The following is a 26,443-nucleotide window of genomic DNA, read 5'->3' on the forward strand; positions in this document are numbered from 1 at the left end:
CTTTCTTCACCCCTACCTGCTGACATTCTACATGTTGATGGCATAGCAGTGTGAACTCTGGTCATTGCAGTAAGTCAACTACTGCAGCCATTGCAGCCAGACACCCATTGCAGTGGTTGCATCCATGCAATGGAAATTGCCACTGTTACCCTTGTAGGGGTGAGCAATTACCTGAGCACTTATTCAGCTACAGAGTTTCACCTGTCTTACACTCTGCTCTGTTCTCAAGTCCTACAGAACAAACGTGGAGGCATAGTGAAAAGTACAGGCAGTAACAAATGCTGCCTCTTGTTTTGCTGATGCTGGGAGCAGGGGCATTTTGTTGTGCTGAGCTTCCTTGTGAGGGTAATAGTCCTTGAGAAATTGTCTTCCTCTCTTGAGGAATGTCAGGCATATTCCTGACCTTCCCTTTGGGAACCCTGTCATTGGAATTGCCAAGCTGTGTATGTAGAATTACCCCAGCAACTCTGAAGAGGTTGGCTTTGCTGAGCAGGTTTAATAGCTGCAGTACCTAAGGAGCCTCCTCTGTTTCCTGAGCCTGACAGCAAGGTCCTTCTGCTCCTGCTAATGGCCTCTGCCAAAATCCCTCTGTACATGAGCTAGCTCCTGTCAGAGCTGGACAGGCTGGGTGAGTCCAGCTAATGCTTTAAACAGAGCAAGCTTTTCCTTTACTTCCCTCTACCCCACAAACCTTCTGCTCACAGGCAAGATATTAAAATAAAGACTGTGTGGCCCTTATTGATTCTATCCAAGGCTTTCCTTTTTTTTTTTTTTTTTTTTTTTGCTGTGCAAGCCTGACACGCAAAGTCTTGCACTGTGCTTTTTAAATCAGGCTTTGGATCAAGTCTTGCAAAGATTGTGTGCAGCTGCAAGATTGCTGGAGGGGTTTTTATCCTCACATCAGATGGAGCTGGGGCAAAAAAAAAAAAAAAGAAAAGAAAAAGCCAAAACAAAACAAGGGTAAATCACAGAGCCAGCAACTTTCTTGGCATCTCTGGGATTGTGGCTCCTCCTGCCCCTCCAGCCTTCAGAAATGTACTTGGCAGAGCTGCCTGCATAGAAAAACAAATGCTTCCCTAACCAAAACAGAGTTGGGTGTTGGTAGTCAATGGGCCAACACTGTGTGCTGGCGTCATCTCTGCCCACTGCCAGCATGTTGTCATAGGAACAGCTGGATTATTTTACAATCCAGCTGTGGAGCCAATTCTCCAAAGGAGTAGCCTGGAGGGAGGAGAGAGGGGCAGGCAGAAGGCAACACTACTGTATTTTCTGGTAACTGGAGGGAGAGGAGGATTATTAATGGGAGAGGGAGGGAAGGGTTGCCATCTATGACAGCCTGAAACCGCAGCTAGTCATTTCCAGCTAACTGCTGTTAGATGCATCTGGGAATTACAGGCTGCCCTCTGGGAGAAGGGTGGTGAGGAAAATGGCAAATCTTTTTGTGTTGAGGCTGATAATGTGTCTCACAGCTTGCTGTCCTGCAGAGACCATGACTTGCCAGCTGTTGGAGTGCTGTACACCTGAACAAGTTCCCACCACCCCAGAAATTTGTAGCTGATCAATTAATAGGTGTCAGCTTATCACAAAAATGACTCAGCACTGTTTCTCTTGCCCTCTTTGCAATGTTTGTTGCTCTCTTTCCTTTCTGGAAGCTCCCTGGATCCTGTTTTGAGGCTGCAGAGCACTGAGGGCACTGTAGGTGCCTAAGTAGAAGTTTAGTCCTTGTGCTGGTGGAGGCTATCGTACAAAAGTGAACACACTTGGTCCGATGGAAGAATGTTTGCTCTTCAAGTGAACTCCAGGCCTTGCGGTTCAGCAAATCACACAGGTTTGGGGCTTGATGAGTACCCACAAAGAAGATTTGATGACAAAAGCCAGGAAACTGCAGCGGCGAAGAGAACAAAGCTCTTTGCTCTGATACAGCTGGAGCTGCTGCTCTTCTGAAAGGGGAGTCCAGGCAGAAAGAATTTGTCTGCCGGCAGAGTGCTCCTGGCCCAGGGAGAAGCGAGAGGAGGCAGGGAGGCTTGGCTGCAGGCGGTGGCGTTAACCGGTCACTGCTGCGCCGTGTCCAGGGCGTGGGTACACTCGTGGCCCTGAAATGAGGCGGCCGCATCCCGTTCCAGTGTCCGAGTGCCGTGGCCCTGAAATGAGGCGGCCGCATCCCGTTCCAGTGTCCGAGTGCCGTGGCCCTGAAATGAGGCGGCCGCATCCCGTTCCAGTGTCCGAGTGCCGTGGCGCCGTCCCGGGACGAGGTGGCGAGGGCGGCGGGGGCTGCCGGCGATGCCTGCGAGCGTGGCCGGCAGAGGGCGCAGCCGCCGGCGGCACCGGCCCGGCCCGGCGGCGGCCCGGGAGCGCCGGCCCGGGAGCGCCGGCCCGGCCCGGCTCGGCTCGGCCCGGGCTGCTGCGGGCGGCCCGGGAGCTGCAGCGGCCGGGCACGGGCGGAGACAGCCGCCCCGGCCGCTGCAGCCCCGCAGGCCGGGGAAGCAGGGCGGCCGCTGCCTCTCACCGCCCGCCAGCGTGCTCTGCAGCCTGACTGGGCTCGCGTTCTCCTTCAGGGAGGGATGTCCGAGCAAGAGCTGGTCATTGCTCATTGCCAGGACAGGTGATGAACCTTGCTTTTCCCTTGCCAAACGATTTGGCTGCTCTAGTGGGCCTGAGTGGCTTGGAGACCCTTCCCTCTGGAGATGACGCCAGGTTGCGGGGAGTGCTGGTTTGTTGGAGGTTAGAAAGGCGCTGCAAGGGGGATCTGAACAGCCTGGATTGATGGGCTGAGGCCAGTGGTACGGGGTTCAACAAGGTCAAGCGCCAGGTCCTGCACTGGGTCGCAACAGCCCCAGGCAGTGCTACAGGCTAGGGGCAGAATGACTGGAAAGCTGCCTCGCTGAAAAGGGCCTGGGTGTGGTGGTCAGTAGCAGCTGAACATGAACCAGCATGAGCCCAGGTGGTCAAGAAGGCCAGTGGCATATTGGCTTAATTCAGAAATAGTGTGGTGAGCAGGACCAGGGCAGGATTGTCTCCCTGTACTTGGCACTGGTAAGGCCACACCTTGAGTCCTGTGTCACATTTGGACTCGCCACAACAGGAAAGACATTGAGGTGCTCAAATGTATCTAGAGACGGACGATAGAACTGGTGAAGGGTCTGGAGCACAAGTCCTGTGAGGAGCACCTGAAGGAGCTAGGGTTGTTTAGCCTGGAAAAAAGGAGGCTCAAGGGAGACCTTTTTGCTGTCTACAGCAACTTAGAAGGAGGTCATAGTGAGTTGGGGGTCAGTCTCCTGTCCCAAGTAACAGGTGACAGAACAAGAAGAAAAAACCTCAAGTTACACCATGGGAGATTTAGATTGGGTATTAGGAAAATTTCTTCACCAAAAAAGTTGTCAAGCATTGGTACAGGCTGCTTAGGGAAATGTTAGAGTCACCATCCCTGGAGGTATTTAAAAGACATGTAGATGTGGTTTTTAGAGATGTGTTTGGTGATGGACTTGGCAGTATTGGGTTTATAGTTGAAGTTAATGATCTTAAGGGTCTTTTCCAGCCTGAACAATTCTCACATGCAGTTTTTGCCAGAGCTGGAAGGGCAGGTCCAATTTTATTCCTTGATTTTGAAGTGTGACAGATAAGAAACACAGAATGCCAGTGATAAGAACCACATGCCAGAATGCCATGTGAGAAGACTCTTATATAGTGATTTGGCCCTTTGTCAGTGCTCAGAAAAGATACTGAGCATTTTTCCATCCTTCACTTGGCATTTTTGTTTAACTCATGCAGGGGTTGATGCTGCGTGTGCAGACTAGGATATAGGAGAAATTTGAAAGGGCAATACCTGTCCTGTATCTTATTGGTTCTTAACATTTTAATTAAATACAAGTCAGATTTGCAAATAGATATTTTAGGCACTGCAGTACCATCTTCCATCCCTCCTTTCTCCATTCTTCTGGCTCCTCCCAGTGGTCTCTGTTGACCCTGCCAGTGAAGATTTGCAGTCCCCTTTAGTGGCACAATTGGTAGGACCTTGAGCACTCACATCCAGCACACAGCTTTCAGCATGTGTGCTTCTTTACCAGCACAACTCCAAACTTGTCAGAGAAGCTTCAGTGAGAGCTGGCAGCTTTAAATGATTCTCAGGATTTGGACTAGTGGAGACACCTGTTTGAAGAAAATTACTTCTGGGCCTTTTTAGTAGTACAGTTCTGGATCTGGCTCCGGTTCTAAAGGAGTTATTTGCAGATGAAAATATTGTAAAATATACAAAGAAAATGCTTTGCATGGTATCTAAACTGCCACTCCAGTTAATTCCACATTTTTGAGGAGATAGAGAGATTCCTCTTTTCTCATTTTATTTTTGGTCTCTATTGCTTTGGGGACATGTTTAAGGAGGCAAACTGCAGGCAGTGACTAATAAAGTGTCTCAGATGTCTTTCCATGATAAGACAGTCACCAGTGTGGAAAATACTGCACTTCTTCTGAGGGGAATTTTGTCTCTTGCTTTCTGCTATAAGGAACTCACTTTCCTGTTCTTCTTTATTTTAGGCTTCAGTAGAGAAGGAAGATTAAGGGGGTTTTAGGCAAGTTAGAAGGACCTTTTTTTGTAGAGCTTCAGCAGCTTCTCATCACTGTGGTGCTGAGGTAGACTTTCTTTCCAAGTTATCCCCAGTGTCAGCTGTTACATATTTACCTGGCTTCATCTCCCATGCAGCCTGTCACCCTGGTGCTGTGCCATCACTTGGTAAGGCTTGCCAGCTGTGAGGCTGTTGTGGCTAACCTGTTGAGCTGATTGATTTAACCAGAGCAGTGGCACAGGTCAGTGCAATACAACAATAGCAGTGCAGCCCCAAGTCTGCTGATATGCAGATATGCAGCTGTTTCCAGTTTGTGGATCAATTCTTGTGATGTGTGTAATGACAGCAGCAGTTGCTGCTTCCTAAGTTTTGCATGGATGTAATGTGGGATCTCTGGTTGCTTGTGATATAGCTGTATGGAGCTTTTACTTTTCAAAAGGTTAGTGTTGGTAGGTAACAGGACTGTCCACCAGTAGAAATTACTGAATAGGAGATATTGAAGCTGTGGGAGAATATAGGCAGGAAGCAAAAAGAAAATAAATTTGAGGGTAATTGTGGGAGGGAAGTGGAAGTGGGACACTGGCTTTTACAGGGAGTTATTACTGTGGGTCTAGGGAGGAGTAGATGAGAATTGTTCTGGGGAATTACTTGATCCATGTTGGCACTTTGAGGGTGCTATGTGGTGGCAGGAACCCAGCTCTGCTCCAGGAGTTCCCCAGCAATTCCAGGTCCCTGGTAAGGTGAAGCAAGACTTTAAACGAGGAAATGTTCAGCACTCAGACTGCTGTGCCCCTGCTCCTGCCAGTGGTGCTGGTGATGTCAGTGTGGGAAACATGCAGCACTTAGAGCGTGCTGCTGCCCAGCTCCTTCTGTCTTTCAGGTTCTTTCTCTTCTTAAACGGTCCTGTGTGGTGCACTTGTGGTGAGTGATGGATCCTATCCTTAATGCTGCATTCCCAGAAAATAAGCAGTTCAGCACTGAACCAGTGCTTAGCTGCACTCTCAGACAGAACTGCCCTTGCAAAAATGAGCTTCAGGCACTCCCATGCATTGTTTGACTAGGGGTTTCCCAGACTCCTGTGTTTGAGACTCTCTTGTAAGGTGTCCAAATGTTTTTTTTGAAAAGGGTCATCAACAGACAATCCTGCAGAACCCCTGAATGTGTTTGTTGTCTTGAACTGCAAATGTAGATAGGTGTGATGTTGCTGGCTCTTGGCATTTGGTACCCATCCAAGCATCAAGTATACCAATGGCATTCAAGTTGTAAGGCATTCAAAAATAATAATGTATCATTATTATCAGAGTTGATTCTTCTTCCTCTGACTCCAAGTGTTTTTCTGTTTGCAAGCATTTCAGTTTCCTATGCTAAGCTTCAGGCTTTTGGTTGTGCTGGGGTTTGTTTGTTTGCTTGGTTTGGTTTTTGGTTTTTTTTTGTTGTTTTTAAGTAAACATGATCAGGTCAGTTTTGACCCTCTAGTCTGGTCATTAACTAGTAGCAAACTTATTGGAATCACTTGATGATAAAAAAAAGTGATCAAGACTTTTAGACTTGTTCCAAAAAAATCAAATCTGCCTTTGCTCATCATGCTTACCATCTTGGTATTGCAGTAATGAAATCCTGTAAAAGGCTTAAAAGTATGGACAAATATGAAACTAATTAGCTTGCTGTCATTGTCTAAGCTGAATGAAGTGCTGAAAGAAAATAAACATGCACAATGAAACACAGCATGGATCTAAACAAATTCTTTTAGCTTTAGTAATAATCTGCAGGGCTTCCTTACTAAACTAATGACTGGAGAATTTTTTATTTTAAAGCTGGATTTGTGCTCTGACACCATCACTGCACAAGCTGCACAGTTCAGCATGGACCTGCTCTCGCCTCTCAGAGGTCTGGCTGGACTTTCTCCTGTCAAAGTATTTCCTTTTGCAGGCAATCATGGTAGCTGCATGTGTCATGCAGCTGCACACATAGTTTTTGATTAGGATTCCTGCCTTTTAAAGATCAGGCCATGAGTGATTATGGTTTTTAAATTTGATGTGAAATTACTACGATCCCTGAGAGTGCCTTCATTTCCAGAAGGAGCTGGTCAATGGATTTATCTTTAGATAAAGAAATTTCTGTACTCTGGCCTGAGTGGAACTTGTCAGCTGCAGGAAGGATTGTAGCTGCAGTTATGTGTGCTGCGAAGTTCCCAAGATTCCCATCGCCACCTTCATTTAAACATCCCCCAGCCCTGCTATAAACAAGTGAGGGACACTCACCCTGCACCCTGGCTTTGGGCCAGGGATATCAGAGCTCTGGCTGGAGACAGAAGGGGAGGACAGAAATAGTGTCAACTGGTGAATCATCTCAGTGAGGATCGACACCCACCATCAGCAAAACCAGACAAATCTGGGGTTGCTGCTTAATAAGCAGTTTATTTCTTGTCCACGTTACAATGTGCAAGTGAGCTGGAAAGGCAGCAAAGCACCAGCTGCCTATGCTTCATGCCCAAAGGGCACCTAAGGTGCCCTTTCCTAAGGTGACAAAGTTTCTGTAATAATGCTGTTTACCATGGGGCCCTTCTGGCAACTTTTGAACATGTGGAACAGTTTCAACCAAATTTGAGATAAGAGCAGAAATTCCCAAGACTGTTACATTTCTGCAGGCTTTGTGAGGTTCTACAGGTGGACAGAAGAATCAGGCCTGGTTCAATGCCATGCTGTGGAAAAGACATGGAGAGTGCATGGTCTGGAACTGTGTGCAGGGATGTAGGGGCACCCTGTGTTTGCAGGGCGTGTGTGTTGGTACCACAGCCAGCACACACAGGCATCAGAACTGGGGATGGGAGAGCTGCCAAGAGGAAGCCCAGATCAATGCTGTGTGGGAGAGGTGCTCAGAGGCAGGGGACACTAGAGCTGAAACTGGCTCACCTGCTGTATTCTTCTGTTCCAAGGTCCTTATCTAGACTGGTTTGTGCTTCTTAATACAGGAAAGAATTCTTGACAGTCTGTGCTCATGAGTGAAGATTTAGATACACCTCTCTGCAGCTTCATGCGCTTGAGAATAAGACTTTCTTGGTTGGCTGCATTTTCTAAGCTCTTCTTTAATCAGGCTTGAAACTTGAAAGCAGTGCCTGCATCCTGAGGGCCTTTGGTGCAACCCATCAGCTCTTGGCAAGTGTTCAAGGTGGCATGGCTTCTTTTTGTGGGAAGTCTTCACTGCCTGGTCTATATATGCTCTCCCCTTGCATCAGGTTTATGGGTCAACAAAGACTAATGGGGTGCTAGGTAGTAGCTGAAATTTCTTTTGCATACTGTTTATCAGCCTTATGTCTGTTTGTTTTTCTTTGGTTGATTGTTTGGTTTGTTTTTTCTTTATTTTTTTGGGGGGGGGGAAGGGAGGGGGGGAATAAACAGCCTCATACCCAAGCAGGAACCATAGTTTTTGCCTTATGGAACACTTTAATACATTACTCAGGGAGGGTTGCAACTCAGTTTTGCAAGGTGATCTGCTGTACAACTGTTGGATCCTTGAGATTATTTGCATACCTTGGGAGTTCCTCCTTCATCTGTGCCACACTGCAGTGCATGTCATCTGAGCTGATTTCCTGAGCTGTGCTCTGTGACTCTGGGGTCACCTTGACTGTCCACCCTCCTCTCTGGATCTGGAGCGCATGGCCTCTTGTCTGTGGTTTGAGGGTGTAGCCAGCCCCCTCTGGTTGCTATGTTCCCTGCTTCTGCAAGGTTATACAAGGAAAGCTGAAACCTTCTTGCCAGAGGCAGGGGAGCAAATTCAGTCTCTGGCAGACGTGGAACAATGAACAGCTTGGAGAAGGTGTGCTTCCAGGACACATGCCAGCACTGAACCAGCACCAGTGGCAGGTTTACAGAAATGCCACAGGCAAAACGAGAGCTCTGGCAGTTCACAAGCTCCCTCGGTTTGACAGGCAATCATCCAGCCTCACCTCTTGTGTAAGACTGGCCCCTTCATTTCAAGTAGTTACCTCTGTCCCACACCCAATAATATGGGCTTTCCAGCAGTGCTTTTGGGAGGTTAAGCAGCCTCAGTGCAGAATCCAATGGAGACAGGGAATCTACCATGTGCACGGATTGATCAGCCACACTCTACAAAACAGTGTTTTAGTTCTAATCAGAGGTTGCCTGGCAATGACATCCAGCTGTGGTTCCCATGCTTCCTTTCTTCAGGAGATTGAAGACTTTTTGAGTACTCCATGTTTACTCCCTGTGATTACATTGGAATAAAGGCACTTTCTTCTAAGTGTTTGAGATCCTAAACGGACTAAGCTTACTGTGGGGCAAATAGTTCAGCTCTCAGCCATTGCAGTCTCTCTTCTTCCTCCATTCCCCAGTGGTCAACATCCCTTTTAAAGTAGGGAAGTGATGCTTTTGCCAGCACTGTATGCTAGCATCCATGTACTTTCTTTACCCCTACCCACTACGTTCTTCTCTGACTGTGTGCTGTGAGGACTCAGGCTGGGTTTTAACCCATATTACCAATGGGAAGTACTTGGAGCTATTTTATATAATGCAAGGTGCATTTTGAATCAAAGAGGGATAAAAACAGCAGTAAAAGAAAATCTCTTCTGAGTTGTAAGGGCCAAAAGGAATTAATCACTGCAGGGAAATGGGCCCTCTCGTCTACACAGAGGGTAGGAGAGAGAGAAAAGGAAGTGCCTTAGAATGGGGAAAGGAAAGAAAGGTCCTTGCAGTATCCCTGTCAGTACTAAAATAAATCTCTGAAGAGAGAGACGGGGGAAACAATAGCAGCAGAAAGCTGCCAGAGTGATGGAAGAGCAGAGCTTTAGGAGCAGATCTCTTCCTGGTGAAAGGCTGCCAGCTCGGGACCTTTGCGGTTAGTTTGCTTTGGTGAACCCAGTAACTTCTGGCATACACTTGTCTTTCTCATCCGTGGGCTGCTTGCTAAATAGGCAGAGTGGTGATACTGAGGGCAATATCCTAGCAGGAATGTACTGAGCCATTTGATCAAATACTGGATTTGAAATAACCCAGTCTTGTTTTGGAGCAACTAAACTGTCTGGTGGGCTGGAAAAAACTCTGGGGAACCTTGACTAAGGTTGCTAGAGAGCAATGTAGCAGAGAGTTTCCATCCAAAAAGGATCTAGGCAACATGTCCTTACAGTAAACAGAAGAAAGGCTTGCAATTCTGTGATCCTAAAGCATAAGGGGGAGTAGATGAGGCTGCTGGGAGCAGGCTGACAACCCTGGGATGTTTTATACTGACAGAACACATCTGTAGAGCAGAGCTGCCTGGCTGTCCTGCAAGCCCACTGGGGGACACTTCAAGCACATGCTGTCTGCACCTCTGGGGCTGCTCACACCTTCCTGGGTGTGACTGCAGGCAGGGAAGCAGGTCAAACCATCGGCATTATTAACAGCAAATCTGACATCTTTGCTGGCCGGTGGAACAGCCCAGGCATTTGGTTTGTTTATTTTTCTTCTGCCTTTGGCACTTTTTCTCTCTTCAGAAGGCACCCTGAGTGCGTTGCTAACACACTGCTTGGGGTAAGCACTAAACGAAACTTCCACTATTTTGAGGAACCCAGCTTAGGCATTTTTTTAAATGACTGCTGCTTTTTTGTGATTCTTGGACAAATTGAAACTAAAACCTCTTCGCTGACACACTGTTTTTGTCTGTTCTGCTGGTAGGCTGCTCTGTGGCTGCAAATCTCCACCATACCCAGATTCTGCTCTCACTTGGCCTAATTTGACATTCTGAGCTAATTTTATTAATGTCAGGGGAGACATTTCCTCTTTATGCTGGTGCAGAGCTAGTTTGGACATAAGCCCCACCATACCTAGAGGAGAGTTGCAGCTATCAAGATATGTGCAACAGAAGTTCTGGAGTGCAGAATGTGAGCACATAACTGCTGGGGACTAGAAAGAGATGGTCTCCTTCCTTCAGCTTGCGAGTAGCTTTGCCAAGAGCAGGTTTTCAACTTTTGAGCTGTTAATTTGCCCAGGACTTGCTCTGCAGCACAAGGGAAACAGACCTTTGCATTGACCTTGGCCTGGTTGGAGATATCCTTCAGCGTCACCTGCTCTCTTCCTTCCTCTTCCTACTTCCAAACCTACCTGTCAGCATCCTGGTGCCTGGCATCATGAGCTACTTGCTTTCTTGGTCTTAAAAACAGTGGAACTCAGAATGTTAGGCTTTTTGGAGCAATTATAGTCTATTTTTAGCTGAGCAGCTTTTGGGGACACAGGTATAGGTACAGTGTCCAGGGATGTGTCTTGGAGGCTTGTGACGGCTAAGATGCTGAACAGAGATCTGGTGAGTCTGGCAGTGGGGGTTCACTGGTCCCTTTGGGGGTGTTGCAGGGAGGGGGCTGGGGTGGGTGTAGCTGGCCATATGTGTCAGCAGCCAAAACCTGGTGTTGTAATGTCTGAGACGCTCTGAATTTGGAAAAGGCCCCGATGATATCACCCTGCAGAACTGTTAATAATGCAGGAAAGGAAATGTTCACAAGGCTTTTCCAGATCTTTAATGGAGAGGAATTAATACTTTCTCTTCCTATGCCCATTGCTCTGTTTAGAAATGGCTTTCTCTCACCACCAGGCATCAAAAGGGATGGTTCTTTCCCTTTTCTTTCTTCTGTTTGCTGTTGCAATCTCCCTACCACATGTAGCAGTGAGTGTTGAGGGCAAAGAGTATGAGAGCAGTAGCTCTTTTGCATGAGCTCCCTGTGAGGACACTGAACTCTGCATATCATCCTTCAGTTTTGCTTAATCCACTTCCAGAAGGGATAAACAAGCAATGGCACTTTTAGTGCTTCCACAGAATATGCAAAAAAGAGATTTAGTTCTGCAGGAGCTCTTCCATGCTACTTCTCCTTTGTGGCTCCTCTGTCTCTGCAGTTCTCCATACCCGACACCAACCCAACATGACCACCAGTCCTTGTCAGAGCCCCTTCCAAATCCTGCAATGGAGATCTGCTTGACTGCAAGACATTCCTTGTTCATTTTGGCTGTACCCTTCTGCATAAGAAAGCATCTCTTTCCTGGAAATGGGGAGTGATACCATGCAGAGATTGCTTAGTTGCTCTCAGCTCTGTTTTTTTTATCGTGATCCACCCGCTGTCACAAGATCCTTGGGAGAGTGGGAAGTAAAAGTCCAAAGCTGGAGCCAGTTAATGTGAATTAAGTGAGCAGTACTCCACATAGCACTAAGAGCATGAGGAATGATGTCAACCAGTGACTGGATGAACTAGGTGATTATCTCTGTGATTTTTCTCAACCAAAATGTGAAGAAGAACTTAATCCAATCAGGCATTTATAGACTGACTAAGCTGGTGTGTTGTACTGAGAACAAGTGAAAATAAAGCCTGTTAATCTGCCTTGCTGGGGGAGCTTTCTCATGTAGCCAGCTGCTCATTGCCAATGCATAGAGACTTTCCCCCTTTCCCTAGTCCATGGGCTGGTCTTCCTTCTGCCATCTGTGATGGATGAGATCAGTGTGGAGTTCCCGCCCTCCTGCATGCAAGAGAGACAAAGTTGTGAGCAATTTGAGAAAGGGTCAAAGCAGATAACAACTATAGCTTTCACAAAACTTCATGTCCTGGACTCACAGATTCCAGCACGGACTTGCCTGCCAACTGGCTGAAAAAGGACTGTGATAATTTGTTTATGCTTGTGAGCAGCAACTTGTAGCAAGCAAGGTCCTACCCTTATGGAAACAGAAAGATAAGAGATGGAATTTATTTTCTAATAAATTTCACTAATTTTTGGAGTGCAGCTAAAAGGACAGCAGTGAGGAGCAAGTCAGGTGGGGGTCTGCGTTGCGTTACAGTTGTGAGAAAGACACCAGTGTGATTTTCCTCTTGAGGAGGGGAGGAAGGATCTTTCTTGAACAGTTTACCAAATTTTGTGATCTGAACTGGGGGAAATTGAAGGTGTTGACAGACAGGGGAGATAGATTGAACACAATGCTAAGCAGTTTAGCCAAAAGATGACATAGGTGGAGGAAGCATTGCTGTCTCCAAACATCTGTGAGGAGATGGGGATTGTGTTAGCAAAAAGGGAAAATTTAGACTTAGCATCAGAAAAGTACTTCCTAGAAGTGAACTGTGTCTCCACAGGGAGCGGGTGGGAGTCCCATATCTGGCAAGATGGAAACAGCAATAATAATGAATCTGATTACTTGCTATGTAATGATAACAAATAATGTAAAATGAGCCTTGAACTAGATTTCTCTGATAGCAAGCAAATGCACAAGCCAGGGATGTGCAGGATGGGACTTGGCAGGTGTCTGATGCTGACAAGGGTGCACCTGGGAGTTCTGTTGACTTCCTTGAGCTACAAAGCCTGTATTTACATTTTTGTTCACTTAATACTTCAGAGGAAAGTTCAATGCCTGGCCCTTTCTTTGAGGTTTTTCATTTGAAGGAGAAGTCTTGTACAGCAATGATCAGTTTATGCTTTATTTGCTGGCAGTGGGATCCCAGATACCTGCCCCCACCAGCTTGATTCATTCATATGCTGTTTGGAGTGGAAGGATCTCCCAGCAAAGAATACAGAAATGCTAATTTTTGTTTGGGGGCTGTTCTATGAGATGAGCCAAGGGCTGGAATGGTGTCTTAAACAGACAATCACATCCAGGTATATGTGAGAATCATCTCTTCTGAGATGTAGCCAAGATCCTAGACACCCTGGCAAAGGGAGCCCTGCCTACAGAGCAGGCAGAGTTGTAGATGAGGAAAACAACTTGGTCTGTGGACCCAAGTGAGCCCCAGACACTCAGACTGCAGAGCCAAGCCCCCAGGTTTCTCTGCAGCTGCTTTTGTGGAAACAGACTAGTAACAATCTCCTATTAATACATTACTCAAAAAGATGGGGCTAAGGACAGTGTTTCGGGGCTTTTGGTTTTGGTGACCGATGAGGCCTTGATTTGCTTTGGTAACCCAGGAGCAAGATGGCAGCATTTCATTTTCTCTCCAAACTTAAAGCCTTGGTTTTGTTTAGCATGGTTTATCGTGCTAGCCCCAGATGTTAAGATGTGAATGGGGAATGCCCTTCATCTGTGCCCTTACCTTCACCTGTGCCCTTACACTTGGTCTGTTGATGATTATGTCCTAAACAATAATCATAAAATAATAGGGAAATTATGACTGAGGAGGTGCTGGGAGAACTGTGCCACTCCTGGTGCATCACCTGCCCCACGACTGGAAGAGGAAATGGGTGACTCAGGGCCTGGAAGCACAGCTGTGGCATTTGTTTTACAGGGTCTGGTTTCAGAGTGGCTGAATGCTCTCCATGGGATCAGTCTCTGTCCACAACAAGCTGTGTGAGGGCTGAAGGAGAATAGTTTCCAGCCCTGCAGCACAGAATTTTCAGACCAGAGGCACCTGACTGCAAATGTGAGGCATGGGCAAACATGGGGAAAAGAAGACAAGGAAATGGGCTGGTGGTTGAAGACATTTTTTACCCTGAAGCACATTTGTTGTAGTCCTCTCACAGTCCACAGGAAAGCAAGCACAAAAGGAAAAGAAACTCTAAGAATCAAGCATCTCAACAGCCAGATCATCAGGCTGTTGTCCACAGTTCCCCCAAAATAGGCTGTGTCATTTCAGAGATGCTTCCACTCCCCCTAGTCCTGCTGCCTTCACCCAAGAACAGCCCCGCAGTGTGTTCTACCAGGTAATTGTTAAACTGCCATATGGAGATCGGGGGAGCTGAATGCAGAGGGGAAAGGGTGAAGAGTGGGTGCTGGCTTCGATGTGATAGCCAGCCTGGGCAGGAGAAACACAGCATGCTGACTTGGAGATCCACCTGATGCAGGCTCCCTTCTTCCCCAGGATCTTATGAGATGGCTACAAACCATTGCTTCTAAGGATGCTTCCAACTTGCCCTGATGTGCAAACCATACCTCCTCTTCTTCTATGGTCCTTCCTCAGCTAAAGGCTCTCTTCTTTTTTGTGCTGTGGAGGGTTCAGCTCCCTGTGTCCTTGGGACTGAAATGATGGAAGTAATACCCAATGCTCTCAGGTCTGTTTTCCATCATAAGAAGCCATGTGGCTTACCAGAGCCAGCTCAGTATGTAGAAATGGATCAAGAGGCGTGGCCAGTCCTGAGACAGAGCCAGCCTGCAGTGGCAGCATACCTCCAGTGCAGAATGTGGTGGTCAGCTTTTCTTTCAGGTGTGACAAATGGGTAAAGAGAGCCCCAGCTGGCAGCATGCACACCATGTGCATTATGAAAGGAGCCTCAAAGCTGTGTGAAATCCATTAGCAATGTCACCTGTCACTTTTGTCTGGTTTGTGGCTGAGAGCTGACCACTTGTCCCCCCAGGTCCCGCTCTTTTTTGTGATAGTGGTATCTAAACTAAGCAGGCCCTGAGCTCACCTGTAGTGAAAGGTCTCCCATGTCTGGCTCCTGAACTGGTGTGGCAGTGGTCAGGAATGTTGCACAGTGGGAGGCCAAAGTGATCCTGCCACAAGAAGAGGAACCACCACAGCCAGCACAGCCAGCATAGCTTTGTACACCACTCATGAGGCCAAGAACTTGGGGAATGGTCATCCTGCCACCCTCCTCCAAGTCTGCCTCTACAGCCTGGCCTGATTTAAAGGCTGGATACTAAAATGTCTAAGGAATGAATGGAGAGTCCAGTGAGACCAGTACTGGGAATGATTTGGAGTGCAAATTTCCCTCATTCCTTTCCTAAAACAGACTTGTTCTGGGCACCATGAAGGCCATGGAGAAGTTAACTCTGCAGCTGGGGAGACATCTGCAATTTGGTGAGGATAGGTTCTTTCCACAGAGGCTGCTAATTCTGCATGACCTAATCTGGGTTTGTTGCTTCTCTGTACTGTGAGTCACAGTGTGCACAGTCCTTTGGTCACTGTGGCAGGCTGCAGGACTTTACACTGGCCTTTTGCTCTTCCTATGGATGATGACTGTCTTTGACTTGGCTGTCATGTGCTGTTTGATGCTTTCCGTTTATATCTAATAAGATCACCACAATCTGCAGCAACTGTAGGTTGTATACCAAGATCTTATCAGCAACAAGTGATATATTAACTGGTCAGGAGTTATACTGGTCCAGAACAAAGACTGTATGAAAAAAATTCCCCAAAGAAACTCCTGACAGGTCTTAGGAATTGAGAGCATTAGCGTGGCTGTCTTGTGAAGGTAAAACTTTACAGGGCTGGGTGGAGGAGAAAAAACTTTTGGTATAAAAATAAAGCAGAAGTTGATAGTTCATTGAAAGGCGAGTGTTGTCTTCCTAATCAGCCTGCCCAGCACCCATGGAAAAGCTGGTGCCATCAGTAAATCCAGCCTCTTGACTAGAGGAATCTCTACCCTACCCTGCACCTACTGGGGCAGCTGAGTCCTGAAACTCTGCAGATTCTCAAGCTGCAAGCACTGGGATGTAGGTACCAGATTAGCTCTTTTTATTTCCTTTCATTTAGCAGGATCCTGCAGAGCTGGGTAGCTGCCAGCCAGTCTGTCAAGACGTGAACTATTTTGGGAGTTTTTATGATGGAACAATATTTTTTTGGTAAACAAACGGAAAGCTGTTAAACAGGGACCTTCACCTCACAGCTCCCGGTTCAGCTCCCTCACTGCTGTGATGCCACAGTGACTGTACTGTCCGCTCTGCAGAGCTCCCTTCATGGCTCCTGCAGGGGCAAAACAAATAGCAGCTCTTTTTATTTTTTTTCTTTTTACTAACTCCTCAACAAAAAAACCAAAAAACCCACCAAAACCAAACAAATAAAAAAACAAAAACAAAAACAAACCCAACAAAAAACCCAATGAACAACATACCCCCCCCCCAAAAAAAAACCCAAAACAACAAAAAAAAAACCATCAAAAAACCAAGAGAGAGATAAAAAGAGCAAATTTGGTTTAGGCATTAGAAGCATTTTATTGGTGGACTTAACCCCTAACATGCCTGAGGGCAAGCTATATATTGTCTGTGTGTCATATTATATGACCATGTAGCAGCTAGCCACATCCCAGGCTGGATTTCCTCAGGGCTACTGGTGACACGTGAATCCAACCAGCAGTGACACAGGGCCGACTGTGTACAACAGGAAGACTTCCTTTTTCACAGTGTCTGTTAGCCTTGATGGAGTCACTGAGTGCACAGAAGAAGATGTTTGTCTGGAAGAATTGAGCAGGGAAAGAAAGGGCAGAAACATTTCCTGCTCTAAAATGGATGTAGTGTGTCGCTCAGGGGAAAAACCCATAAGGGGCCAGTGAGCCCTTCCTGCTGCCATGGGCTAAAATTAGTTTCACTATTCCTAGGTACTGGTGGCAGTGGAAGATCTCATCTTACATGGGCTATATCTGCCCCAGCCTTTGGGGGAACTGACTGACGGCTCTCAGTTGGAATGAGCCAAGCCATTTGTATGCTCCATGTTTTGTCCACGTCACAAAGGCAGTTTGTGGTTTTCCTCGGTTCCTGGAAAGTCCAGTCCAGTTTGTACAACAGTGCTGGCTCACACAGTCCCTACTGGCAGCCCATTAATTCCAGAACACGCAGATCACTGAAGAATCTCGAGGGATGCCATTCTTCTTCTCTCTCTGCCCCTTGATCCACTCTCAGACTTACCAAGAAGTTGTAGTTTGCCCCACAGACAGCTCTCACAATGGGATCTTTTGTTTGTACCATGCTGATTCTGCCTTGGGATCTCTCATGTAATTCACTAACTATTCTTACTCTGAGACTCTGCTACTAATGATTTTTTTGGAGGAGCCTTCAGTAAAGTTGAGTGTGGGCAAGTGCACCTCCTCCCTGGCCAGCTGCCTTCCCTTCTCTGTGGGCAGTTGCGACCCCTGCACTTCCCTCTCTCATTCCCCAGTTTCTAGGGTTTTTTTTTTTTTGCTTTTGTAGCCTCAGCAGGTCAGCTCTGGCCCTTAGCCTTCTCTATTTCATTCTGATGCTTCCTGGGATTCTTCTGGTGTCCATGCATGTGCACCTAATAAGTCTTCAGCACCCTCCCAGGCCAGCTTCCCCAACCCGCTGTTCCAGCTCTTCCTGCCCTCTGCACAGAGTGCCTTCCTTGGCGCTGTGGTTTGCTTTCTGCCATGTAGGAGCACAATTTACCTGGCCCCACCATAAGAGTGCCTGTGCTGTACATGAGGGCTGAGAGTCCCAGCACTGCTGGGAGGACACAGGCTGAGCATCTTGGCAACTGCAGCAGTAATACGGTGGGAGAGATGCACACCAGTCCTCAAGCTCTTTGGCATTTAAGGCACCCCGATTCTGCAGCTGAATGTACAGAGACAGATTTACTCAGGTCTTTGAGATTCCAAGCTTACATTTTAAACAGATATCTAAGCTGTCAGGAGTCCTGCAGCTCATATATGCTGTGACTACTTCTGCCATCAGCTATTGGAATCTCACTCCTATTTCCTCTTGAACTGGCTTCTCTGTCTTTACCCACTAACATCCCCTCTCTTCATTGGCCACCACATTTAGTCCCATGATTTGAACTTAAGTGTGCTTAGTTGGTCCATCTTCCCCACAGAGAACATACTTCATCATCAGAGACAGCTCAGCTCTCTTCCTTTTGATATCTTTTCTCCTGAACTATGTGTGCTCTTCTGTGGGGCTTTATCTCTTAGCACTCGCTTGTCTTTCTGCTGCAGTTTTATTTCTCCAGCTTTTCTCCATCTTGGTCTCCTCCAGGTTCAAGTGCATTTGGTTTTCTATGTAAGTTAGGGAGCTATGCTCAGAAGGATCACCACATGGGAGAGGGGACAATCCTACATATCATGGCAATCTAATAAGATTTGCTTATATATTTATCTTGTGCCTCTTTGGGCCTTAGCCTATAGCTGTCCAGCTCTGTCTTCTTTGTGTCAGACCATTAGAGCCAGCTTTATGATTCCCTGCTTGGGTCTGAGGACTTGTCACATGGAGGTGCCGCAGAATGCATGGGTTTTGTCCCAGCTACGCCTCTGCTGTGACCTGTAGCTCTAGACCCAGGGCACCAGAAGGACATTCTGCATCTCTGGTTTTTATGGCTGTTCCTTCAGTCAGGTTGTAGATAAATATACCCACAAAGCTGGAAGGCAACCTAGCCCCTCTGCAGCTGTGACAACATCCAGCTGTGCTACGTGGTCAGGGTGCCTTGTACCTGGGAGAAGCAGGGAAGAGGTTTCAAATGGTCACACTGGCAAAAACAGCACCCTGGGCAAGAGCTCAGAGTCCTGCCTCATCAGTCCACCTATGCCTTCGTGAAGGATGTTCTTTCTCTCAGCTTCCAACCTGCAGGCATCTCCTGGTCCTCTGTTGTTGATGATACTGCAATTTGTTGCCTTGGAAATAAGTGCTGGTTTATCCCAAACAGAGCCTACAGTTTCACAGCACAATCAAGCAGGAGGCGCAGATGGCTACCCCATTTCTTCTGTTGTGTTTCCCATTATCCGCATCCACAGTTGGATGACAGGAATCTATGATTCAGTGCAAGTATCTGTGGCCCGACTGCATCTACCCATGTAAGCTGGGGAGCCATGTTTCTGCTGGGATATGACATGCCTTTGTGTCTAGCATCACTATTTTGGCTTCCTGCAAATGGAATTTGACCAAAAAGTAAAAAAAACAACCTTCTCGCTTACTTCAGTGGTGTCTAGGATCAGGGGGCAGAAGAAAATTTCAATACCTGCAGTTTCTGTTTTCCAGGGCTTTGTAGCATCTATCCTTAAGCATTTGACCCTCTGCAACCTCATTTTACTGTTTTATATGTTGAACTTTAGACAGAGAGATTTCTTCTCTCTGTAGACACCAGCATTCTCCTTTCCTGTGGTTCTCCTGGGCTGAAGCTGCAGTTTGGCAAGCAGCTGTGCTAGGTAGGACTCAGGGAACTGTGTGGAGATTAGATCTTCATTCAAAAATCTTTGCTTGGAAGCACCTTTCAAAAGAGCCGGTGGTCCAGAGATGCAGTAGTGTCATGGCCCTAATGTGCACTTGGAGAATGGAAGAGATATGGGGACTTTACAGGGCTGAGGAATCTTCAGAATCTGAAATGGCTGGGAGAATCAGCATTTCCAAGCCCAAGATTAATTGCTTTGCAAACAGTTCTGCTTTCATTCCTCAGTGCTATTCTTTGTGATTCAGTCTGATTTGTTTGAATTCTGTTCTGAGGCTTATGTCCTACCCAGCACTTTGCTGCAAGAGTGCTGTCTTTCCTTGCCTGAGCAAATTTAGATTGGATATTAACAGAATATTTTTTTTCTTTCCAAGTAGTAAGATCTTTGGGCAGCTTTCTAGTGAGAACAGGGAGAGCAAAATTCCAGTTGGTTTCAAGATTGAGCCTGGTTGGTTTATGAAGGGAATTATATAAATTAGTCCTTACGACTGGATTTAGTGATTTGGTGTCTCTTCTAGTTCTACCTTTCTGGGAGACAACTATGCGTAAAATTCATTTGAAGAAGGGAAAATTATCCTCCAGGTTCAAATATTCTGCATTAAGAATGAAAAATGGAGCAGAGGAGATTGAAAACTAGTTCTTGCCTAGCAGCAGGCAGGCTGCAGAGCCAGGTCAAGAAAGGAGGTTGGATTGTGGAAAGAAACAAAATTGCTCTAGTTCAGTGTAGAGATGTGGCTTGGGGAGGGCTAGGCTGGGCCTGGGGCGGGCAGTTGTGGGTGATGAGGCCAGGCAGGAGGGCCAAGTGCATCACTGGAGTATGGGTGCAGGCCTGTGAGATATTGGAAGAGGAGAAGGAAGAGAGTTGCTTCTGTTCCTTTCCTGCACATACCGTATCTGGCTCTTTTGCTTATCACTGAACTTACCCTTTCTGCAATGAGTAACTGACTAAGGCTCCTTGTGCTGCTCCATTAATCTGTAGCTTTCCATTAACAGGCAGGTGCTTGTACCCGGGGGACCACCATGCTGACTGCCAGAGATTCCTGGCACCAGGTACTACAGAGTTAAGCAGCCAGGCTGGAGTGTGCAAACAAACAGTGAGACCTGTACTAACAGCCCTGCTTTGTGTTAGTGGGAAGCACAGGCTCCAACTTCTTCCGATTTCTCACCTGTCCAGACTGGTACAGAAAGAAAATGCCTCTTGGAGTTTCAGAGAAAACCACACCTATTTACAGTGGATTCCCCAGGGCCCTCCTGTGGGGTATTAACTCTTCAGCCCCAGGCCCATAGTCTGCCTTTAGTAGGAAGAATTCCCAAATATCCCTGGGGAAGTCAGCCCTTTTATCTTCACTGCAGGGATTTCTCCTGCTTGTCCCCAGGGCATTGGCCCATCCACTCCCTAGAGTAAGTCCCTAGAGCAATTTCTGTTTTCTCCCATCTGTACAGTTATCTCTGTCCTTTGCATAGCTGTATACTGGGGCTCTCTCTGTGTGAACTGGGCTTCCCGACCCAGCTCCATCTCCCAGAAAGCAGAACTTGCTCTTCTGTGTTTGGGTTGGACCTGTGATCGTGTCTCTGTGTTTGTCTCAAACCCCACCAAGTTTCCCTGAGATACCAGCTCATCCCTCCCCCTTGAATTATCCATGCTTTCTTCAGATTTCTTCCTGGTCTCACTGTTTGCTTTCCCTCCTTTCCCTGGTTTCTGAGTTTTCTCGGAAGGAATCCCGTGCTCTGGCCTCCTCAGGCTGGAGTGTTGTGTTGTTGTTTTCCCTTTCGTCGCTATGGGCAGGGATTTTGAGTACTGAGCCAAGGAGAGGGAGGGAAGAAGAGAGGCAGTGAAAGAAGGAGGGAGTACAAGCCGGCGGGGGGGGGTGGGGGGGGGGGAATGCAGAAAATCTGAAAAGTGAGAAAAAGTGTACAGGGCAGCAGGGTAAGGCAGACATGGTGGAGAAATGAAATGGGGAAGGAGGATATGGGGCACTGAGGAGAGAACGAGTTTTAGATAAATATCAGGAGATCTTTTTCATTCGTTATTTTATTAATAATACTATTGCCATAGACAAAGACAACCAGAGGAAGGCAAGGAGCCCCCACTTCTCCCTGCCGTCTAGGACACAAGACACAAGAAATCCTTCAGAAAATGAACATTTAAGCCTAAAGCAGCCAGTAGGTGCACAGGCTGCATATGTTAGATATGGTTCTGGCAGGTAGGGGGAGAATGCTAAGCACAAAGACCCAGTAAAAACTGTAGGATCTTCATTCAGCCTGTTGAAAGTAGGAAGCCTATGAGAGAAGTGACATGTTTTGGGAACAGGGAAGAAAGTAGAATAGCTAAGGAAGCTTAAGACACTGCAGAGAAGCTAAGTAATTCCTACACCTAAAATAAAAAGAAACAAATCTCCCTAATAGTACTTCTCAGTTGCTACAGAGAAGGCACCTTCAGGCAGTGAGAACTTCTAAGAGCAAAGCTGGTGTCTTAAAAAACAACAGTCCTCAGGACTGGGCACAAGCACCTGCGGAGCAGAGTGCTAGAGAATGACAGCTGTGTGCAGCAATGGGGTAGGGCAGACAGAGCTGAGGAATTGCAGACTTAGGTCTTATTTCCATCCCAGGCAAATTGCTGGATGCTCATTACAGATCTGCAGGCCCCCATGTACCTGACTGGCTACATTGCAGCGAGAAATTTATGGTTCACTTTCTCTGCTAAGGAAAATCATACTCCTGGAGCTGCTAGAAGTTATGGAGTGTTTCCTGCTGTAGGAAATAACAGCAGAACATGGGTTTTCCAAAAGCTATGAGCACTGTCTTTCACAAGAGCTTCTTGACAAGGCTAAGTGGCCACAAGGTGATTTGTGCTGGCACTGCTGAAATACTGCAGAGTAGAAACTGTAAGCTCTGAAGGCTCAGAGCAGTCTGCCTCTGGGAGCCATGCAAGGGTGGCTATATAGCAGAAAGGAAACTAATTCAGGCAATAGTGAGTCTGGGATAGACCTCCAACTGGAATACTCTGTATGCTTCTCATCACCCATGCTGGGGAAAATAGGGGAAATAAGGCAGATAAAGAAAGTTACTAAAGAGATGAAACTTCTTCCACATAAGCAGGGACTACAAGGAACACAATGTCAGTTTACAGAGAAGATAAATAGGGAAGGGATATGAATTAGATAGAACTGTAACTTTTTAAGGAGACATATATATTTCAAATGTCTAACTGATAAAGAAAGAAATTCCTTTTTGAAGAGGCTATTCCACAACTGTCCAACATAAAAATTATTTAACTTAAGATCTAGCACTGTCAGAGGCAAGCTCTTGCACAACATTTTCCAGCCCCAGTATCTAATCTAATCTAATCTAATCTAATCTAATCTAATCTAATCTAATCTAATCTAATCTAATCTGTCCTATTTTTATAAACAAGCAATGTGGGGATCAATCAGCCCATCAGCCTGTGTGGCACTGTCTGACAAGTGTGGTAGTAAACACTCAGACCTTAGCACTGCCTCCAGCCCAGACACAGCTGCTTTTCCTCAGTGACTTAGGTGAAATTCACCATCCTCTCACTCCTACTGCTTGTGTGATTTTTATTTTCTCAGCCCAATTCCAAAAATGAGTGGAAGTAAGGTATTTTTTAAAATAAGACTAGAAATTAGTTAGGAATTCATGAAGGAAACAGTTAAATCAGAACTGAATTGTGGCCAAGAGGGTGGTGTGACATGTAGCCAGAGGAGGCCAAATGGCAGCTATGTCTTGTCTTGTATCACCACCATTCTCTCCTGCAGGGCGAAACTCTTTCTTGCTGCAGATAGGTATTGTACTGTGGCTTACAGAGTTTGAATGTGCAAGTCCTAGGTCACATCCTTCAGTGAATGGTTTTCAGAATTGGCCATCAGGATTGCATACTAATACTGAAGACAAAGATCAGGGAAAAGGGAAGCAGATTCGTGAGGATTTGGGTGGTAAAAGTGGATGGGTAACAGATGAAATGCACTGTTTCATATAGCAAATGTTGGATAGCAATTGTACAAGCAAGCAGCAGGTCTGAGGAGTCCCAGTTAGGCAGAGCCACAGCACAGCTCTCTCAGCCCCAGTGGATGGTAGGGAATCATTAATCCTGTCAGCCTGCACTGAGAGGTAATGCCAGAGAGAATTTTACATGTAGGACATCAATATGGCTTTGTATCTGCCAGGTATGTCCCACATGCATGTTGTTGGGCTAGTCAGCCCTGAGAGACTGCAGAAAGGTGAACTGGAATAGCTAACATCCTGATTAGACTTAGAATATTGATTAATTTCAAGCACATAGAGCTGTGCTTGGTCATGCAACAGAGATGTTTAGGTCTAGTGTATCATTTGCTTTCTTGGCCAAGAATATATCAGGGAGGTAACTGTGAGCTCATCACTACTGACAGTGGCATCAGGAGGGTGCAGAGGGCAAGAAAAGGACTACCATTGCTGGGATCTTGAATATGCTCAGTGCATTTGGACAGGGCACATTAAATATCAAGGACACTCAGGAACCTTGCCCATGCTGTGGCTCTTGTTGTTGTTGTGTTCAGACAGGGCTGTAACAGGTTTCAGAGAGAAACCTGCCAAGAGAGACCAGTACTGACTGCTTCCCCTGCCCACCTTCAGAAGACACTCCTGCTGTGAGAGGGCCATCAGACAATCCAGAAGAGGGCTGAAAGAACAAGGGTGGTTGTGGAGCTGTTTTGGGTGTCCTGGCCTAAGCCCAAACCCAGCCAATGAGCAGCACAGTTCATCTGTGTAGAGAAGGCAGAGGAATGCATGCTGGCAGGTAAAAAGCAAAGACTTTTCCTGATGACTGAGAGCAACTCCTCTGCAGTCAAACTTCTGTGCTGGTGCAGCTCTGTTTTGCTCTAGAGCTCTCTCTGTTCCTGATAACTTTCTGGCCCCATGTTGTGTTGCAGGGGCTGTGTTTCCACATCCATGAGCCTTCACCTTCCACACACTTTATTTTGGACAAAAATATGAAAATCATCCCTTTCATCTGAAGAGAAAGCCATCTGCCAAGCAGCAAGGTACTGACAGCTTTTTATGTTCTGTGCAGTGGAACTTTTGCTTTTTTTCTCAACAGCTCCTGTCTCCCTTGCAAATGCTGCCATTCACATTTGATTAATTTGTCTTTGTCAGCACATGTTTCCACCGCAGTGGCAAGACCGACCAGCCCTGGTAGGGCCAGACGTGTTTATCTGCATCATTCAGCAAACAGCCTGTTGTAGGTGACTTTTTTGTTCAGTTTTACCCACTGAAGCCACGAATTCTCAATTAATTGTTACGTCTTTTCTAGCCAAAATGAAACTATCTGAAAAGTAAACATATTTGGTGTTTACATGAGGCAAAACCCAGCTTGGGAAAAGAACAGTTCAAGCACAGGCTGCTGCAAGAGCAAGGAAAATTCCCCTGTGAGACAAGAGTTCCCAAGTCAAGGAAGAATGATGCAAGTTTGTCCCTTTAAATATGTGCGTAAGCACTGTCCCAGGCAAGGATTGCTCCCCTGGAATGTGCTCTTCAATAGTTAAGTAAGTCCCAGTTAGGACTAAGTTGTGTTATTATAATAATGGAGGCTCAGCTGCCTCTAGAACATGCAGTGGGGAAGCAGGGAAGGGAAGCAGGCTGATGGGGTCTCCTTCCCATTTCCCAGCCTTCTTCAGCACAGCCTTGAAATCAGTGCACTGCAAACGTGCTGCAAGTGCTGGTCTTTTACAGACTGGTAGATGTTGCATCCCTGCTCCCATCCTGTAGAGGCTGTCTGAGAGAGAAAGGGCCAAAACTCTAGGCTGGGGCAATAGATGTCTGTGTTGCAATGAGATCTCCCAGCTCTGCCCACCAGTGAAAGGGAAATGAAAAAGGCAAAAATGGTGGAAGACAGAGCAGGGAGAGCTCTCTTTCTTCCAACCCCCTGCAAAGAAGGGGAAACGGCACTTTCCCACCTTCCTTAGGGTAGAGAAAAGTGGCAGGAGGAATTATGTGCTGGACTGGACCTTGCTCAGTCAGGACATCAGCCTCTTCTGAAATCCCTCTGGTTTGTCCTCTTTCCTTCCCTCAGGATGCAGTAGTTGTGAGGAACCTGCCGTGCCCTGAAGGCAACTCGTCTGATTTGCTAGAGAGATGTTGTTTGTCAACCCCACTGGGATACCTGCAGCTTAAGGCAATAGAAAAGTCTGTCCTATCTGATGCAGGAAGGAATGCATATGGAAAAAATATATTGTGGCTGATATTTCTCCTTTCCCCTGAAGATGAGGTGCCAAGATTAAGGAAATATTGGGGTTGTATGCAAAAGTGTACAAAAAATATTCTGCCTCTCTGAAAGTGAAACAAACAAAAGAACAGCAGCATGAGAAGATTAGTAATGTGCAGCATCCTGCCAAGCCAATATGTTACCTATTTCTGTAGGACAGCTTGGGCAGATTATATCCTACATAGAACACAGATCCCATGTTCTTGCTTAGTCCCAGATCTTTCCAACTGAATTCTCTTGCTGAGGCACAGATGAAGAAGACAAGGCTGGAAGTACTGATGGCAAAACCTTGTAGATGATGAATAATGTGAATCCTCAGTTGTGAAAATAAATTAAATTGGTGAATGCTGAAAAGAAGCAATGACTGACAAGTCAGGGGAAGGAAAACAAGGTAGAGTGGATGGTGCCTCTCTGTGGTGCTAGGGGGGTCAGAGAGGTGACACTGTCACTTAGCTGGGTAGTGCTGCTCAGCCTGGTGGTTTTGCTAACTACTCTTAAAATGTTGTCTTTCTGAAGTAAAAGGAGCCTTTCTGTCCTGAAATGCCTTAGGAGCAACAGCCCTGGAGCATCCAGTACCTATGGCAGATCCAGCATGATCCTCCAGTTGTGCAAAGCTTTGCTTCCCTGGAAGAGTTTGGCTAATGCAGCTGGGAAGAGGCCAATGTTAGAGAGAAAGAGGAAAGAAAAACACAAATAAGTTATCAGGAAGGCCCCAGTCTGTCACCTGCTCCATGATCCCCATCTGACATCAAAGTGCTAGAACACTGGGCACCACGAGTGTACCTGTGC

General features: G+C 46.6%; 1 protein-coding gene across 3 annotated transcripts in view; it reads left to right on the plus strand.

Moving 5' to 3' along the window:
- JDP2 (Jun dimerization protein 2) overlaps positions 1-26,443 on the plus strand; it is a 48,801-nt gene that overhangs the window by 2,356 nt on the left and 20,002 nt on the right. The window contains exon 1 of one of the 3 annotated variants that reach the window (XM_085580588.1): positions 21,274-24,434. The exons of the other annotated variants lie outside the window; for them this stretch is intronic. The gene's annotated coding sequence lies outside the window, so the exon portion shown is untranslated. Of the gene's footprint in view, positions 1-21,273; positions 24,435-26,443 lie in introns of those variants that run through there. 3 annotated transcript variants of the gene reach the window in all.

Source organism: Lonchura striata, chromosome 5, assembly GCF_050655825.1.
Source record: "Lonchura striata isolate lonStrDom1 chromosome 5, ASM5065582v1, whole genome shotgun sequence".
Taxonomy (NCBI): Eukaryota; Metazoa; Chordata; class Aves; order Passeriformes; family Estrildidae; genus Lonchura; species Lonchura striata.